General features: G+C 35.4%; 1 protein-coding gene across 2 annotated transcripts in view; it reads left to right on the top strand.

Annotated features, from left to right (window-relative positions):
- Window positions 1–9,985: 9,985 nt before the first annotated feature.
- LOC134746125 (dual oxidase maturation factor 2) overlaps window positions 9,986–20,406 on the top strand; it is an 81,878-nt gene continuing 71,457 nt past the window's right edge. For both annotated transcript variants that reach the window (XM_063680402.1, XM_063680404.1), the window contains exon 1: window positions 9,986–10,131. The gene's annotated coding sequence lies outside the window, so the exon portion shown is untranslated. The remainder of the gene's footprint in view (window positions 10,132–20,406) is intronic.

The raw sequence follows: 20,406 nt of genomic DNA on the forward strand, positions 1-20,406 counted from the left end.
TTGCTAAAATCCTGTTTTAGTGCTCGATATTTGGCAATGGCGATTGATTGAGGTGTAAAATCATTCAAAAAGTATTTCTCCTGTTTTTTATTAGTTATTGCACTTATCATAAATCATTTATTTCGTGATAAACTTACAACTACAAACTTACTTATTGCTGCTATTCTGATTATGGCAATGCAATTTTTTCACCGACTCGGACACGTAAAAATACACAACTTCCAGAGTTTTCTGTTATAATATCATATTATCGTAAAAAAATGAGTGATTCCAGTGATGAGAATGATCTAACGCCTGTGGATGTTGCACTTTCCTCGCTATAGTGAGGGGAAAAGTTTTGTGTTACACAAGGGTACAAATGTATTTTACTTCTCGTGTGTTTAAATACTCGCTACGCTCAGAATTCTATTTTAGAACCACTCGCTTCGCTCGTGGTTCAACTATAGAATCCTTTCGCTTGCTCGTGTTTAAATTCCACACTCGCGGGTAAAATACAACTTTGCACCCTTGTATAACAAATAACTATTTCAGCATACCTACTTGAGCCTTTTCCATATGATAGCTGAAAATGGCAACATCATGAGCTATCATAAAACCATCCTAATAGTCTTCTTCATTAACTTATAATTATAGTTTATAACGTCCATGTAACATGAGTAGTGGGTAACGCAATGCGGAGCCTAAAGATTTTCAACAATGTCAATTAAGTTTCTAAGCAGCATTTCAACTCATTACACGGGAATGTACGAGTACGCACCATGATTTATGTAATACTTGTTCAATGATGATATGGTACAAGCACAAAGCCAAGCATGAATAATACTCGTATAATATAAACCTTTACAACCAATGTCTTAAATTAGAAAAATTACTAAAACTGATGCCTCTAACGAGTTAAGTAGCTAACAAGTAATTGTCAAAAAAGATTTTTTTGTGACAAACTTTTATTGCTGACTGTACTTCTTCTCGTTTGCATGTCTATCGAGTACTTCTTGAGACCTTTATAATGAGCCTAAACTTGATGTGTGTGTTTTTCCATCGAGGAGTTCCTTTGGCTACCTACCGGCTGCATCATCAGAACACCTCCATGTTAGCATATTATTGCATTGTCACCGGAATTACGACAGTAAGTACTCCAAATTTCAACTCAATCAGATGCCGGGAAGTGGTTAAAATTTTAGTTATAAGATTTGAAGCACTATATATACAAAGGTAGGTAAGTATATACGCAGTGAAGCTAAATAAAAGTGTGTCAAAATGTAATCGTGTCGTAGGTATTCACTATATTCATTGATATTTAGTTACTTTATTTGTTATTTTTGAAAATAATACAGTCTAAGGCAAAAATATCGATCCAGACAAATGGCTCAAAAATATGTGAACACGAGATTATTGTCTAAGGTGTAAGAGCGTACACATATTTTTGAAAATTTGGGAATGTATATATATTTATGCCCTTGATTGTACATATTTAAAACTCCTTGCTTTAACAACGCCATTAAAAATTAATCAGTTATTTCATTTAACTTATTAATTATCTATATATATATATATCTATAATTATATTTCACAGTCAGATTTTTCAACCGCATGATGAATGAATTTCCTGAAGCGAATAAACGTGTGAAAATTCATTACCAACCCGCAAGTTTTTACACAAGATGTGACAGTACGTATTTACTTCGCTAACCTCGTATCGAAGTTAATTCAATAACTTGAAATGTTATCCTTATTATGATTACATAAGGTTGATTTTAGTTCCTATACTATTGGCATAATGAATATTTAGGAAGTTAGTGGTTGATCTTTGGCCAATTAGCATGAGCAAATCAAAGATCCATGACTTCGTTTTAGCATCGCTCTGTTTCCTCCGTGTTATATAATGTTTGCATATTATCCATTATTTAGCTACGTAGGTATACGAAAACAATTTTATGTCACACAGAATTTTTAAGTGGCTTACGTCACGGTAGTGTAAGTATTTGTGCAATGATGTGTTGGAAAGTTGCATAAAAGTTTTATGTAAAAATTGTTTGTAACTCTAGTTTTCCTTTTTAGGGTTCCGTACCCAAAGGGTAAAAACGGGACCCTATTACTAAGACTCCGCTGTCCGTCTGTCCGTCTGGCCGTCTGTCTGTCACCAGGTTGTATCTCATAAACCGTGATAGCTAGACAGTTGAAATTTTCAGATGATGTATTTCTGTTGCCGCTATAACAACAAGTACTAAAAAGTACGGATCACTCGGTGCGCGAGTCCGACTCGCTTTTGGCCGGTTTTTTTTTATATTTTCAAGGTGAATACCTAATGGATTGCCCTTATACATCGCACTCGCCGACTTTTGATAACACTTAGGGGCCACATTCAGATTTAACGACTAGATACGGTTTTGATCTTATTTTGATAAGACCTTAAAAATTGCTCACGCTGATTGGTGCACGCGAAAAGAAGTGAAAGACTTGCGTGAGAGGCGCGACAATCACCAAGACGATATTGAAGGTCGTATCAAAACCAGTGCAATACCTTAACAAATTGTTACATTCGAACCGACAGTCACCGTCAGTAGAATCAAAGACCTATGTAACTACGTATAAAATGAATAGTCTAAGGAAAAAACGAGCCTAGGAAATCAAGAAAAATTGATTCTAGGATAGATGGCGCTACACCTTGGGCCTATTATCGGCTAGATGGCGTTAACGTCTCGCTTGTTATTTAACAATTTTAACACATTTCAGTGAAAGAACATGGGTCAAAATCATATAAAAAGAATAAATATAAATAAAAAAATAATGTACATATATATATACATTTTCATTTTTAGTTATAATCGTGTGTCGATAGATGGCAGTAAATTTACTGTGACTACAAAATTTACTATGACAGTGACCCTTTATCCTATATATTCTCTTTGGTAGAATGGTGTGGCTATATATTATCAATACTCATGAAGATGGCTCATAGTTATAGGGTACTACTAGACTATGAAACTATGAAATTTTTCGTGTAATCTAATTATTCTAAATTAAACCTGCATATATATATATATATATCTGTAAAAATAATATCCCGCGCACATATCAATGTGGTTCAGTAAGGGGGCGGACTGAAAATCAGCGCTGTGCGGTCAGTTATTATTTATTTATTTATTTTAAACTTTATTGCACATAAAAAGTGTACAACAGGCGGACTTAATGCCATTATAGGCATTCTCTACCAGTCACCATAGGGCTAAACAGAAAAGCGTCAAGGTGAATTCCTGGTGAAGTGGCTGGCGCAGCATATGCTGAGCCCGCTCCTTTTGTCGCGCATGCCAATTTTTTAGGGTTCCGTACCCAAAGCGTAAAAACGGGACCCTATTACTAAGACTCCGCCGTCCGTCTGTCCGTCTGTCCGCCTGTCCGTCTGTCCGTCTGTCCGTCTGTCTGTCACCAGGCTGTATCTCATGAACCGTGATAGCTAGACAGTTGAAATTTTCACAGATGATGTATTTCGGTTGCCGCTATAACAACAAATACTAAAAACAGAATAATATACATATTTAAATGGGGCTCCCATACAACAAAACGTGATTTTTTTGCTGTTTTTTTCCGTAATGGTACGGAACCCTTCGTGCGCGAGTCCGACTTGCACTTGGCCGGTTTTTTTATGTTATTTGTTTCCTGTAATTTCTCTTTTGTTGTGTGGCAATAAATGTTTTCTTATTCTTATTCTTACTCTATTTTAGTTTTATTTAGTTATTCGTTTTTAGTTTTAATTTTATTTTATTTTATAGATAAGTTCGCTTTTAATAGGTACCACAAAAGTATTGTTATTTCTATCCATGAATAATAATTTAACAAATTGTTACAATAAAAAGATTGACATTTCTAATCAGAATTAGGAGATTGTCGATATTAAGGACTTCTATTATTATAATATCTTCAGATCGGGATTTTGAAAAACATAATAATTGCATTCAATCAAATATTAAACGTGACGTTACCACTTTTTGGTCCTATATAAAAAATAACAGAGCAAATAATGAACAATCGACATTTGGCAATTTGTCTTCCTCCGAAGTAGCAGAAGAATTTGCCAATTACTTTAGTGACGTGTTCTTACCGACCGGGCCAAGACTAGACACGTTAGATGCCCAGAGACACTGGACAACATCATCACAACACATAACCATTGAACACATATCTGATACCGATATAAGTAGTGCTATAAAACGATTATCTTCCAAGACCACTCAGGGTCCCGACTACATTCCTCAATTTTTAATACGCGACTGTTGTAAAGTTTTTGTTGGACCACTGTCATACATTTTTAATTTATCCATTAAAACCAATACCTATCCTGCACTTTGGAAAAAATCTAAGGTTCTGCCAATTCATAAAAGTGGCCCTAAGGATGATATAAAAAACTATAGGCCAATAGCTGTTCTGTCTGTTTTTGGTAAAGTGTTTGAATCTGTTTTGTACAAAAAAATATATCAGCAAATGCGTGATTGGTTCACGGATGCTCAGCATGGATTCTTATCCAACAGATCCACAACATCCAATTTACTAAATCTCGTAACATTGATAGCTCACAATATGGAGGAAAGAAAGCAAATTGATGTAATTTACCTAGACTTTCAAAAGGCATTTGACCGGATAAACTGTGATAACCTATTGCGAAAAATGGCGGAAGCAGGTTTCTCGAGAATGTTGTTGGATTTTCTTGCTGACTATTTTTCAGGCCGTACACAATATGTAATTTACAATAAAGCCCATTCTACGGCGTATCCAGTGACGTCGGGTATAGGTCACGGTAGCAGCCTTGGTCCCCTCTTATTTTTAATCATAATCAATGACTTGCCCGAAATTGTTAAGCATTACCGTACATATGTTTGCGGATGATGTCAAACTGGCTAAGTCAATGCAGGATACGTCTGATGCTAGTAAACTCCAGTCTGATATAAATGCCGTTCATCAGTGGGGTTTAAATAATAGTCTACACCTAAATACTGCTAAATGTGCAAGCATGTCATATTCGAAGACAACCCTACTGGCCTCTCGTTCATACACGCTGAATGGCGAGGTCCTCCAAAATGTACAAACTATGCGAGACCTCGGCACGTGCTTCGATACCCAACTAAAATTTGATCAAAACATAGTGCAAATCTGTAACAAGGCGCGTAAGTCTCTTGGGTTCGTTTTAAGGCAGTCCAAACTTTTTAATAGGCTCCATGTTATTTCGTTGCTTTACAACGCCTATGTCCGTAGTGTGCTCGAGAGTAACTGCATCATATGGAATCCGCATTATCAAAACCATGTAACCTTAGTTGAAAGAGTTCAAAAATCATTTGTCCGTTACCTCTACTATAAAATACATGGCTTCTACCCGTACTTGTACCCGACACTGTTTGTACTAGGAATGGTATCCTACCAAAGCCTTGAAATGCGTAGACGACTTGCTATGGTAAAATATTTCTTTAAACTGATACGAGGCACATTGTCTAATCCTTACTTATTGCAATTTGTATCGCTTAAAGTACCACTACTCATAAGAGGTTCCCTCCGTCCACGCCGACGGCCGCTGTTCCTGGTCCCTTACGCCAAAATAAATCTAAGCAACTCTCCTCTGTACGTGGCCCTGAACGCAGTCGGAGTCGAGATTTCTGGCCACAGCCACTCGCTATTTGGAGTCAATTAACACTCCTACCACAATACAGTATTAGATAACTTGTTGTGTATATTACCTACGTCGAAATGTGTACTAAAATTAATGTACATTAAAATTTAAATTGACACCTACCTATAAATTTGTAATGTGTTTATCAAATAATTTAACAAAATGTTATTTTTAAATATGTTATTAATAATTTTATATTTTTGTACTGTGACCTATTACTTTCATGTTTGGCAACCTGCTGTAAATGTAAGTTGGTTAAATAAACAAATAAATAAATAAAATAAATAAATAAATTTATTATAGGTATCTCAAGGATGATCACATTATTCGAATTGAAACTGTCGTGAGTCAGTCATACCATACTAACTTTAAATTAATTTCTCCCACATCAGGTCGAAAAGACTTCCTTTATTCTTCAAAAGTTTATAAAAAGTTGCATTTTATCCACAAGTGGTAAGCAAAAGTAATTTGATACAAATTTTGAGTTATTTCCTCATGTGGGCTGATGGATTTAACTGTTAAGTGATAATTCTGAATGATAAATATTTAATAACGTTCATTTGAATTTGATTTGTAGTGTTTTATAGTATTTTCCTAGCGTTGGTGTGGCACTCCGCTGTATTATTCGGTAGTTTCCCAACTTGCAATTGTCAATATATAATTACACGTATTAGATATATAATTTAAAAAAAAATGTGAATTCCCATTATAATAGCTAGGTATTTATCACAGAACGCGTTATGGCAGGGCGGCCATTTTCCGCTCGGGTGGTCGCGCCCGTTTCCTTCCTCATTGCGCGCGCAGAGGGAAGTTAACTTCAACTGGTAACACCTGCACCTACTTCCTTATAATATATTTTCTATACCTGTGCAGGCTGCAAAAGGTACGCTAAGGAAAACACTGTTAATTTCAGTACAAAATTACAAATACATGTATTTGCAAATAAAAAATGATATGTAGACATCAAATTCTTAAATAAGTATTTGTTACAACTGGAGATACAACCGAAAAAAACGCTTTTATACCTAAAGTCTGCAATGGGTAATATATGTTTCTAACTGAATGCATACACATTTAAAATATTTATGATCAAGAAATTCAAAGTTTGACAAAACGAGCCATTAGAGTTTAGACACATCACAAACTTTACATATCAGTAAGGCACACAAGCGTGTCAAATCACTCCCCAATTTCGTAACGAACTAAACCCTCAAACATTGCGAGTCGTCCGTTGTGAAAAATTGCAAGGCGTTTGTATTGAAACTTGCGACGTACTAGGACTGAATTAAGCGCTAAAAATATAATACCAATCTAATATAATAATAAAAAAACAGAGAATATCAGTTATTCAAAAATCGGCATGCGCAACAAAAGGATAGGAGGATCCGGAGGCTTAAAGTGATACTGACATAATTTTATGCTTCACAAAATTGGAATAATAGATTGTTAACCAAGGGATGAAAGGCACTCATCTCTGCAGAGGTAGGTAGTTTGGCGCTCGAACGCAGGGAGAACGCCAATAATCCGAGGCCGAAATGATGCCTTTTACCCGAGTTAAACACTACTTTTCATGCCGAAAACTAGCATTTCTTGAGGGTACTTTCAATTAACCATTTAGGTAAAAGTATCGTTATTTATGGAATGGGGAGTTGAATATCAGAATAGAAATTGTATAACAAATCCATTTAAAACCATGTTTCAAATGCTTATCGTAAAAAATCGTACTTGGAAAGTAAAATGCTTTAGTGCAGGAGTTCCCAAACTGTGCGCCGCGGCGCCCTGGGGCGCCGTAGACAGTAGAGAGGCCGTGAGATAATCCTCCTTACCATGTTACCTACGAATAGCCTAGCTAGGTTAGGGCGTCGCCATCGAAATTTTAAACTTGCAAGGGCGCCGCCGACTAAAAAGATTGAGAACCCCTGCTTTAGTGAAAAAACGTATCACTTTCTGCACACTTTTTAGAACAACAATGACCCTCTTTAAGAGCATTAGAAATGAAAATATTTCACACCAACCAATTTCAGTCAAGACTCAGGAACGATTTCAATCTAATTTCAATACTTCACTTAGGCGATCCGAAATAAGGCCGCGGTCGCGCAGCCCGTGAACTATTGGACGTAGATAAGAAAGCTGGACCTTTTCGACCACAGTTTATGTATCATTAGTATTCTGACTAGAACAAAAAGCGTGGCATGTATTTAACAGATCACCAGATTTAGTAAAATTTAACACCAAAAAAATAGTTTGTACCATTTTTTTACCCTTTCAAAACAAATAACACCAAAATAATCATTATTAATCCAAAAATAGTAAATCATCACCAAACTTAGAACTCCATTTTAATGTAAAATTATAACCAAAATTTTTAATCTTGTTATCCTATTAAATTAAAGCAAATGACCCCAAACTAATCATTGTAAACCCAAAAATACTTAATGATTACCAAAATTAGAACTCCATTTTAATGTGAAATTGTAACCAATTTTTTTTATTTTGCTATCCTATTAAAGCAAATGACTCCTAATTAATCATTGTAAACCCAAAAATAATATATACCACTAAAGTTTTAACCACATTTTAATAAAAATGTGCAAATATTTATCATCTCGTTATTTCATTAAATTAATTAATCCACTTCGTCACCTTTTTCTAGTAGCATTTCGTTTCTGTAAGGGTCGCAGTTCTAACCCAACCTAACCCACTTTTTTTGTAGCACGTTGTTTCTCTAAGGGTAGCAGTTCTAACCTAACCTAACCCACTTTTTAGTAGCATTTCGTTTCTGTAAGGGTCGCAGTTCTAACCTAACCCACTTTTCTTGTAGCATTTCGTTTCTGTAAGGGTCGCAGTTCTAACCTAACCTAACCCACTTTTATAGTAGCATTTCGTGTCTGTAAGGGTCGCAGTTCTAACGTATGGTGCGGGGTACGGGGGGTTGAGCGGGAGGGGCTAGCAATTTTGGCATCATTTTACTTTATTTGGTAATATGTATACATTTTTTTAGTAACCATAGCGGTTTATTTAGGTAAAAATATCGCATTAATTTGCTCTTCAAGATTTGGTGGTCATTCATTATATTTGGTGATCATTCATGATTTTTGGTGTTTGAATACAATTTGAAGTGCAGTCGTGATTTAAGCAGGTGGTAGTTTTGTAATTTTAGACCTTATTTTTTTGATGTTTAGTATTTTTTTTTTGGTAAGAGATTTCTTTATTTAGGGTACCAAAGTATTTTTTGGTGGTCATTATATTTGGTGCCAGAAAGGGTTATCAACGCTTATTTGGAACAGAAATATATCATTGAGCGTCATTCGAAATCAATATGTAGTAATGTAATTATACTACTTTATTTGTTTCTAAAATTACAAATCAAATGCTATTTTGAATGACCGAATTGAAAAATCATAATATATATTATTACAACTATTACACCATGTTATATTGTGTATGTTTATTCCAAAGATTATCTACAAGCTACATGGCTGCTGTATGCTTATATGTTTTTCTATTATTTAATGCTTTATTTTTTTATTAATAGGTATGGAAGCGTATTGTGATTATAATAACAGGTTTTGAGTTTAATCTGGATTTATATACTATATATATAGGTATGTATCATTTAAATTCACTTTTGACATAAATAGATCACATATATAATAAATTCAGATCATTACATAACCTGTTATTACAATCAGATATGCCTCATGGTGAGTTTCGTACAATTCCACAAAATTATTGATCTTTAATAGGGATGTTGACATGAATCGTGAATATATAAAATGTTGTTTTTACCATAGCAGGGAATAGTAGAATGCTGAAAATCATATTTTGTAAATATGCATAATAAATTAATTAAAAATATTTTAAAAGTATTTAAAATAATGCCCAGCATCACGTGACTGCAAACGCAAATCGGAGCGCGTGACATCACGTTGTGAGAAACACGCACAGACAAGTCAAACCTGATGGTGAGGACCACCAGGTCAGTGGCAGAGGTGGCACTGACAGCAGTTTGTTTATCACATCGTTCCATCATCAAGATCACGTGACAGCTTGAAGCGTTTTTGCGCGAAACTAATTAAGTCTATTATTTATTAAAAAATAATGATTTTTTTTTTTTGCAATAATTACGTGTCTATCTATAAAATGAAAACAGTTTTAAAATTGTCAACATCCCTATTGTACATCTCTACAAAGTTGCGCTGACAGAGTGTACGCTTCGTGAAGTCAAGGTACTGATAATTATATATAACGTCGGCGAGAGTGAAAGGAAGAAATGACTCGTCGTCCTTGTCTCGCACTTTCGTCCCGCCATCGCGACGCCGCGCGAGAGTGAGTTAGTTTTCAGTGACTTCGCGGCAGCGGCGCTCTCTGCCGGCGACCTCCGGTACCCGGAACAGTGACATTTCCTTAGTGCTAGTGTTGTGCTGACTCAGCGCCCTCTGGACCGCGCTGACGTCACGTGGATTTGCGCTCAGGTGAATAAGCCCAAAAGAACTCGGTGCTAGAACGTCGCGTGACCCACGGCCGCCATCGCCAGCCAGTCATCCTTGTCCTCGATTATGCACTTTATATTTCTTGAATTAAACATTTTTCCAGATACAAATTATTATGGCGATAAACCGTGCGATTTGTTGCGGTAACGACAGTTTGTTATGAGCAACGCGTTGAACTCTTATACATGGTCGTTTTCATATGCCTACCGAGAACAACAAATAGGTTTTTATTTAAAATCAATGTTTATTTTTGATGATACTATTGATACTTCGATAGTCCACGCCTATTATATTAATAACTATGTTTAATAAATAGTAATACAACATAAGGAAGAAATAAGGAACTGCTTTTATAATCTTTAATTATCACTATTGTACAATTATCTCATGTAGCAAGTCACTTTAAATTAGTTGAAAATTAACATTTGCACGCTAAGTTCGCTGGAATGCTAGTTAGAAATATCAGTAATTTCATCGAGTTAAGAAACTTTGTTCCGTGACTAATCAATTGATAATTATATTAAACAGTGCCTACCTGGCAGTGTCACAAGAGTCTTGTGACAAGACAATAAATTCTATTATGATCAACCAAATCCACTGCAATCGGGCTGAAAACGATTTAACAAAACTTTTGCAATCGGAATTATTGCAAATCGATAAACACCGCAAAGTATTTGGTAAGATTCGATAGGCTGGGTGGTATCTCATTCTCTCGTAACTGCCTATCAAAAAGTACTCCATCTCTCGACTACTGTTACTAAATAATAAGTATGTTATGTATGTTGAACAACGCACCAAGTACACTGTGTGTTTAACGTCATATTTATCGCTATAGTTCTCACTATTTCATAAGAAATGCTAGAAGGCAGTTATCACACTCATGCGGATTCCGTAGGTATTTATATTCTAACTATTTAACGTATCTGATATCCGATTTGAATATATAACTATGTTATTATATGTACAAGTACCTAAACGATCATATTCTTAAGTTACAAGTAATATTTTTCCAGAATTATCGACAGTTATTAAAACTATAAATTTAGAACTCATTAAGTGCTTGTTACATATAACCACATATCTTACGATAAGAGACAGAATTACTTCACCACCCTCAGGCACCAGCCTATACGGGCGATCACGTGAATTTGAATGATCGTTATCGCGCTAGATAACTGGTTTGGGCTAACGCAAGATTAAAGACACCACCAATATGGTGCTGGTCTAATTCAAATAAATCCATAATGCTTATTGTTAAATAATAACCTGATTGCTATTACTCGATACGACGCAGCGCGCGTAATCAGTCATCTGCATAAAAATATGTCATATTGGATGCAATTAATCTTGCCTCTTATCTAAACTTGTTTTCGTTTCAATTTCAACTTAATAAGAACTGTATAAAACACATTATTGCATATCAATCGTTTATAGAATTTGACCTTCTAATATAATGCAGAGCCTACCTGCCAACATTTATAAACTGGTACACTGTACACTGCCAGTAGGCACAAAATTCGAAGCTGCGTTGCCTATCTTAGAATATTTAAATTAAATGTCATGGTTATGCAAGCACTTATTATTTGTTCCTCGGATTACAATATTGACAGCCAAAGCATCTTTAGTAAGTAGCTTTTCTTTGATTGCTATAGATCTGGCATTTAAGCAAAGCTAAATGCCATTGTTTTCTTTATCACGATTACTCAAATGTTTTGTAGGTTACCGTTTATAATTGAGTAAAAGCCGTCGGAATTTATTATAAATGTTACTGTCGCTTCATTATTTTACATGGAACATGCACTTCACATTTATTTTTGTCACGCTTAGTACCTAGTGTTAAATGTATTTATATTATGAAGTGACTTTTATCGACACTTTTATTAAATATTTATATGCCTACGATTTATAAATAATTTAATCTAATCCATTTATATTAACCCTTTTCCTGGCATATTTAGTAGGATTTATCGACCATACTATGCCTAATACGCGCCAATAGAATTTCAACTAGTTCATGATAGCGAGTTCTCTATCTATGGTTTATCTCAATTACACAGATCACCCAATAGATATTTAAAAAATGCTAAGTACGGTTTGTTTACATTGTTTGAGTGGCCGCGACGCTTTCGGGTCGTTAGTCGCGAATGATTTCCGTGACAGGCCTGAATTGTCGCCTCGCTTGCAACACGGCTGCAGGTGCGGAGATCTTGACATTTCGATAGTCTCCGACCTGACCTCCGACCCGATCCTTATCTGTGATCTTAATAGCCGCGGTAATGCTTGAAGCCGAGTATAAAACACTAGTTACAAATACAAATAACCCTTTAACACTTGAAAGGTTTGATATTTATTTATATCAAAAAGGTGACACACTACCCTATCAGTAATAATGTCACTGGTGTGTCACTGTCTTCAAGTAATGTAGGTGGTGTAGTAATGAAGGGACTGGAAAAGCTATAGGTATCTGCTTTATGCCACCAGTTTAACCGGCAGCTATGTGAGTGTTACTGACTTACTGCCCACTAATGGTCTTTGCTGTCCGCTTCACGTAAACAATAGCGACGACAAAATATCGTTTTCTTAAAATCTAATAAATTTGATTACTACTTAAAATACTTACTCAAAAGAATAAAATGCAAACGTATTTTTTCCATTTTTTCAATAAAAATCATAAATATCTTGCAAAATAGTGATCCTATAAGTATGGGTATGGTCTCATTCGGTTCAGCGCAAAAAAAAATGCACAAAAAACCGGCCAAGTGCGAGTCGGACTCACGCACCGAGGGTTCCGTACTTTTTAGTATTTGTTGTTATAGCGGCAACAGAAATACATCATCTGTGAAAATTTCCACTGTCTAGCTATCACGGTTCATGAGATACAGCCTGGTGACAGACATACAGACATACTACAGACGGACAGACGGACGGACGGACGGACAGACGGACAGACGGACAGACGGACGAACAGACGGACAGACGGAAAGCGGAGTCTTAGTAATAGGGTCTCGTTTTTACCCTTTGAGTACGGAACCCTAAAAATAACACCTCACTCGGCTAGTTTGTGATGTTTTTTTTTTATGAACCAGAAAAGGGGTCAGTCAGGACGCCTAAATTTTGATATAACTCGGCAGATCCTCATTTCTAGTGCCAAGATAAAGGTCATAAACAAATTTTTATTCATGTACATACTTTGCCGCCAAATGGCCATATTTAGGCTTATTTTACCTGTACACCTCGATGTACTGCTGTGAAGAAGGCCAGAGGATATGCCATTAAATATTAATGAAATGTTTTATTTAACCGTCTTGCTAGTTCAGCAAAAAACATTTCATTAAAGTGTCAAAATACTTTTAATCTACCTGTAGCGCAAAAATCTGTTTACTTGTTTAGTTTTAGTAATCTAAGTGGAAACGTAGCAAAAGAAGGTTGAATAAGATACTCGTATAATCTTAACGTAAAGATTAAATATATACCCTATTCATAAACATATTGAAAGGTTCATTTGTCAAAATACTTTTGATCGCTACTGTATGATACTCAGTGGTTATTTGTAATCTATAATGCAATGAGATCATCGCGACAAATGGCTACTTCAATTCAAGTGTATCTTCATAGATATACGCTCGTACCTTGAGCTGAACGGTGGTGAATGTTATTAAATTTTCAAATGTTGATTTTCTTTGTTATAGCATTGTGTTTAGGCGTGAGTAGTTCGCTAATTCTATTATACCTACTAAAGACTCCCACAGCATGCGTTCCTTCACAAATACAATGTATTGTATGTGTTACACTTTCTCACGTACAGCTTAAGTGAAACCACTATAACAACCTGCAAACATTTACTTGATCACGATAATGAACTTTATGTGAATGAGATTTAAGTTGAAAAATGCAGCGCATTCGCGAGATTTTGGTTGACCCAACTTCTAAGCAGGGATCATGTGACGAGGATTAACATACTATGGCGTAAATTCTATTGTTTTAAACCACCGACGTGTCACGTGACTTTACAAGTTTTGTCAGTTTCACATACATGATATCATAGTAGCTCTTCCATTTTATGCATGTCACACAGCATCACTTGGTACATACATATCTTTTGTTGCAAATACAATAACTAATCATACTCTTTCGTCATTTGCCTGATGTGACAAAGGTTCATGACATTTTATCTAATATTTATACAAATACATGAATGTATATTGATGCGATACATGAATAGCGTGTGACTTTTTCTTGTGGGCGATCTAAAGGTTCGTTTTCCGTGCACAATTCATTTATTCATATCATTTAATTGTTACCCTTTTGTTACGCCACGTAGCGTACTGGGGCCCGTTTCTCAAAAGCTTGTAGCTTGTAATACAAGTGGAAGTCCCTTTCTAACAAAAGCTGTCAAAAAGTGACATCCTCTTGTATAACAAGTTTCAAGGTTTTTGAGAAACGGGCCCCTAACCTAAGGTTTTAAAGTACCTATATAAAGACGTTTTTTTTCTTTACAAAACCAAGTAATTACACAAAAATAATTATTTAAAATTAGATAGAAGGAAAAATGGTACCTAGTAATTTTTGAGCCTAGCCTTCAACTTCAAGTTCTTCAACCTCAACTTCTGCAACTTCTTCAACTTCAATTTCTCTAACTTTTTCAACTTCAACTTCTCCAATTTCTTCAACTTGATTTTCTCTAACTTATTCAACTTCACCTTCTGCAACTTCTTATTGGAGACTACTCATATTTATTAATTAGTTTTAAACAAACATAAAAATATAAAAACAGAAATAATACTAAATTAAATTAACTAAATTAAATAAAAATAAATTAAATAAAAATATTTACAAGTGTAGCTTGAAAAGTATATATATATTTACAAGTAAAAAATGGGAGCTAGCTCGGCGCCGTGGTAGGGTGCCGAGAAGGCTGGTGACATTTTGCCGCGCTGAATGGCGATGACAATTCGCTGGGCAAGGAAGTAACCAGCCCTCTGGTCACCCGTAACATTCAGTGAGACGCTTCGCTAGCTCCCTAAATAAACAACTTCTTCAACTTGAACCTCCAACTTCTTCAACTTGAATTTCTCCAACTTTTTCAACTTAATCAACTTCAACTTCTTCAACTTGAAGGTGGAAGTGGTAGTTAAGTGAAGATACGAAATTATTAAATAAAAAAAATAATTTCTTCTTAAATTAAAAGGGGGCCTTTCTTAAATTAAGGGGAAGGGAATTTTTTCTTAAATTAAAAAGGGACTAATAAGACCTTTCGTTACAAATAAAGAATGTTCGCATTTCTGACAAATAAGTCATGTCATCCCCTTTGGGGGTGAAAAGAAGGGTGTAATAAAAAGCAGATTTGTTAAATTAAATCACTTTAATTCTACGCAGACGAGGTCGCGGGCAAAAGCTAGTACTCAATAAACAGACAAAATGCATCAGTTGAGGGTAACGTAGTGGTCAGCGAAGAATTTCGGGCAAGGCCAGCCGTGACCGGTGTTTGCGCTTGCGCAAATTGTGCGCCTACTGCGCTGACATCTGTGACCGCCGGACTGTTTGCATTTTTCCGATCCTAGTATTTAAGTACTCTTTTAAACTATGCTAAAACCACCGTCCTTCTGCCAGCCTAATACCTTGGCTATATGGTGACGAAATAATACCACGAGGCACTTATTCAAATAATCTGTTAATATTTAAACAAACATAAGATGAATATAAGCTGTCCAAAGAAGGTTCTATTTACGTATCTTTATGTAAGTGTTTGTAAAGGTTTATCCTTCAATATGCAATCGTTTGTTATTAATATGACTATTATTATATTTATTACATGATAATTGAATACAACATTGGTGTTAAAAACAAGCTAATGATTGCCTGGAATAGCTAGAATTATAAACTATGTTTAGATGTTGTTGCGATTATTTTGACGGTTGATTTTAACGAAGCCAGACTCAAGGAGATTGCGTTATTATATTATGGACGTATTATAATATAAATAAACGCTTAATTTATACCTCAATAGTCCCTATTACAATAATATGGTATGTCACTGTGTATGTCATAAAGGTGTCCGGGATCTCCAGTTCATATACATACTTATAATCGTAATTATTATTATTTTCGAGTCGTGACAAAGGCCATAACGCACGGCCGCGATCGCAGATCCATTAGACTAATGAGTAATTATTGATGCTTTGAATCAAGTGCCTGCGCTGGGCACAACAAACAACAGACAGATGAGTCAAAAAATATATTCCTACCCTCTTGGAGTTTAATGTTCTAATACTAGTACAAATTACCTCCATTAGAATTGGAATCATAATGAAATGGAATAAAACATAGGTATATACATATTATGTAAAACTCTTCTGATTAAATTTTCTTGTTCTGATCAACTTTTGTTGTTGTTGTTTTGTTTGTTTTCTTGGTCTTTTGTTGTTGTGGTGCCAGCTGGCCGATCAAATCCATAACAGTTTCAGGACAAGAAATTAAACCTACAATCAGACTCCTGGTAAGTATATTCAAACATAATATTTCTATATTATTATTTATATACTCAGATAAACGAAATACAATTGAATTTGAATTGAATTGTTACGTTAGTCATAAAATTAATCTATTAGACCGCGGGCCAGGAACAGATTTCCATGACCAATCGCCACCCGGGCGAAAACTCGTATAGTAGTTAACGGCTATGTATGATGAACACTCGTGAACGTGAGCTGCCGCTCCCTTGGTGGGTTGAAGAATGGCAGCAAATAAAGTCTATAAAAAAATTTCGTCATCGCCTCCCGCTTGATACTTTGTCAGATGATAGTTTAGATGCTATTGTGAATAAACAAAATCGTCAGCCGATTGTATCGCTGTGGAAAGACCGTCAGCTGGTCACATGAACATGTAAAAAAGAAAATTCTTTTCAGTCATGGGCGTCATCGCCTCCCGTTTGATACTTTGTCAGATGATAGTTTAGATGCTATTGTTAATAAAACAAATCGTCAGCCGATTGTATCGCGGTGGAAAGACCGTGTTACGCGTTTCGGTGGCTGCCATTCCTCAACCCACCAACGGAGCGGCAGCTGACGTTCACGAGGGTTCATCATACATTGCCGTTAACCGCTATACGAGTTTTCGCCCGGGAGACAATGACTGACGAAATTTGCGCCTGGCTCGCGGTCTATATCTTTTTGGCGGGCCTATTAATTTGGCGCACAATGGGGTACCTTTGCACCCGTAAGTATAGGTAGGAGCAAAAATACCTCAAACAACAGGTATCTTGTGCTCCTTATTCATAACTTCGTTTTATATCACTTTTATATAAAATAACGTTTCATAAAGTTGATTTACCGATAAAATATGTTCAATAAAATGTTCTCTTAATATGCAATTCTTCTAAATATTTAATAATGAATTGTTTAAAAAATTTGCAAAATTTCTTTAAAGTAGAGCAAATATTGGTATTGGAGCAAAGTAGGACCATTCGGTAATATTTCAAAAGTTGTCCGGCATCGGGAAGACTACATAGGCAATCCCTTACTTTCCGGTCATCGGCAATAATGCACCATTAATAACACTTGCTACGAACAACGTTCTTGCTTTCATTTTATTTTTACACACTCAAGCCCACTTGAACCAATCCACTAACCTGAGGTTAAGCGGTTAAACCGTTAACTCAGTGTCAAATTGTACTGGTAACCATGGTAACTCCAGGTTTAACCGGTTAACCAGGGTTAGTAGAATGTTGCAAGTGGGCCTAAGCGCCACTTGCACCATCCCACTAACCCTGGTTAACCGGCATCCCACTAACCCAGTGTCAAATTGTACTGGTAACCATAGTAACTCCAGGGTTAACTGGTTAACCCCGGATAAGTGAATGGTGCAAGTGGCCCTTAGACTTTCTTATATAATATCACAATTGGTTAATAAAACAATAGAGGGTGATTGATCGTCCCGTTTGATTTATGTGATACGATAAAGTTTTAACATATTATTTATCAACTTGATATATTATGTATTACACCTATTTTTCAACTCGTAATACGACGTACCTACTGATGATAATTCAGGGTCAGCTGTTCCTATAACATCTACAAATTCTACAAGATCATGAAGATATAAATGTTTTATCATCGTACCATTCGTACCTAAGAATTAGTCTAAATCAGTAAAACAGATAGAGATGATGACACATGTTGAATTTTATAACAAAATCTAGTGAAATACGTAGAAATTGAGCAATGTATCACAATTAATTGGACACTAAAAAATATGTGTAAATGTTAAAAGAAGATTTCAAAATTTAAGTTTTTTTTTTCTAACAAAAAAAAATATGATAACTACCATTCCTTACATTTTAATATAAAATAAAAATATAATTTATTTGAACAATTTAATCCAGTTGTCAGTTTCGAAAAGACTTAAGTAATTTACTATATTAGTACCAAAACTATATAGCAAAGAGGGAATTTATACATTTACGCGATATTTCACCGTCAAGACCGTAATTTTCTAGTTTTCCATACTTCGAGACGGCTTCTGAGTGATCGTGATGTCACGTTCACTTGCCGTTTTGTTAGGGGCGTTTCGTGAGTAGAGTACGATTATCAGACTTCGATTATCATTTCTGATTTTTGTATTGCTTTAATGCAAAGGGTCCCATTACAAAACCAATACAAAACTCAAGTTGATCCTCAAAACAAACCTGATCGATTGATAGGAACCATAAATAAAAAGTTGTCATCTAGCCTAGGATTTACTTACCTAATCATAATTTTATGATAGGTACTTTAATTGTGATATGATATGATAGAAACACATTGGATGTAGTCCCACTGTTTTTTTTTTTCAAATACATAGGTATATAGCAAACTACCACGGGATGCATAAAAGTAGGTAGGTATATGTTTTCACTTTTTGTTTTTTTTGTTTTTGTTTTTTTGGTTCTGCAAATGTTTACTCTATATATTACATCTACGCAAGTAGCGATGTTCTATGAAAGTAAAATTACTGTTTTCATAGGATTCTTGGGAATCCGTCAAATATTAGCAATTATATTTCAAAACTATAGTGGTGATCATCTTGCAAAAACTAATGTCTTATCTGTACACAAAAATACATAGTAAACAAAAAACCAACTAATTTAGGCGTCGAATCGTCTATGACAAATCTGCAATTTATATTCTATTGACACGCGACGCTCCCAGCCGGGGATGAAGGTCGCCTGATGCAATTGAACTAGGTATCGACTACCATTTAATGACTTAGTCATTAGTCATTAATGATTTCAAGCAAAATTAAAATAGACGAAGATATATGATATTCAGTTGAAAAGACTAAATTAAACTAAAACAATAACTATTTATATCTAGAAAAACGCCTTTAGTTATCTCACTAGTAACTGTTCCCGCGACTTTGTTTGCGTGGAATTATGAAGATGATTTATAGTAATGATGAGGTAATAGACAAATATAATTACTTTCGCATTTATAGGTATAATATAATATTATTAGTAGGAAGTAGAGATGTTTCAAAACCAATGACTACACTCCAGCTGTGTAATCATAATCAACTTCCTGCCGAGGTTTTCTCGATTGATTGCAGTATAGGGTGTACGAGTAATTACTCGAAAATGAGATGTACTTACAATTTATTCGCTCATGTGACACTCTCGGAGTATAAAGCTTATAAAGGCTGTGCTAATCGCTTTTCATCAAGCGGACTAGCTGTGTCTATGAAGAAAAATTAAACGAAATTTAGTAACGCCAATTTCCGATTGAAATTGAAAACTTTGGCAGTTCCTTGTATTTCCATCAATAGGTAACGGATTCAATTAAACCTCTGAGACCTTTTCCATTTGTGTCACGCGGCTTAATGAGCGGTTGCAAAAGTTTCTAGTGCTGAGTTGACGTCATTAAATCAGCGGCACTGAGTTAATTTCTCACGATCAACTCTCAAGACAGCAGACCCATGTCACGTTGTAAAAACTATCTGGGCATGATAGCGCCACGTCGGGACGGTATCGACATGTAACCGACGTAATGCAAGCAATATTGTGGCCGTAATTTCCTCAATATTTGTAGTACATCTTTCAGTAATTTGGCCAACTCAGCGACAAGATATAAAAGAAAATTGCTCATTGCAGTGTAAACTTTTCTTGTTTTCAAGCACTGTGATGTCATAATTTAAGATATTTCAAAATATTTCTACACCCAAGAATAGTGCAAGGATTTTGACGAGAGCTCATGACACACCAAGAGAAATTGAAGAATTAATGGA

Source organism: Cydia strobilella, chromosome 12 (genome assembly GCF_947568885.1).
Source record: "Cydia strobilella chromosome 12, ilCydStro3.1, whole genome shotgun sequence".
Taxonomy (NCBI): domain Eukaryota; kingdom Metazoa; phylum Arthropoda; class Insecta; order Lepidoptera; family Tortricidae; genus Cydia; species Cydia strobilella.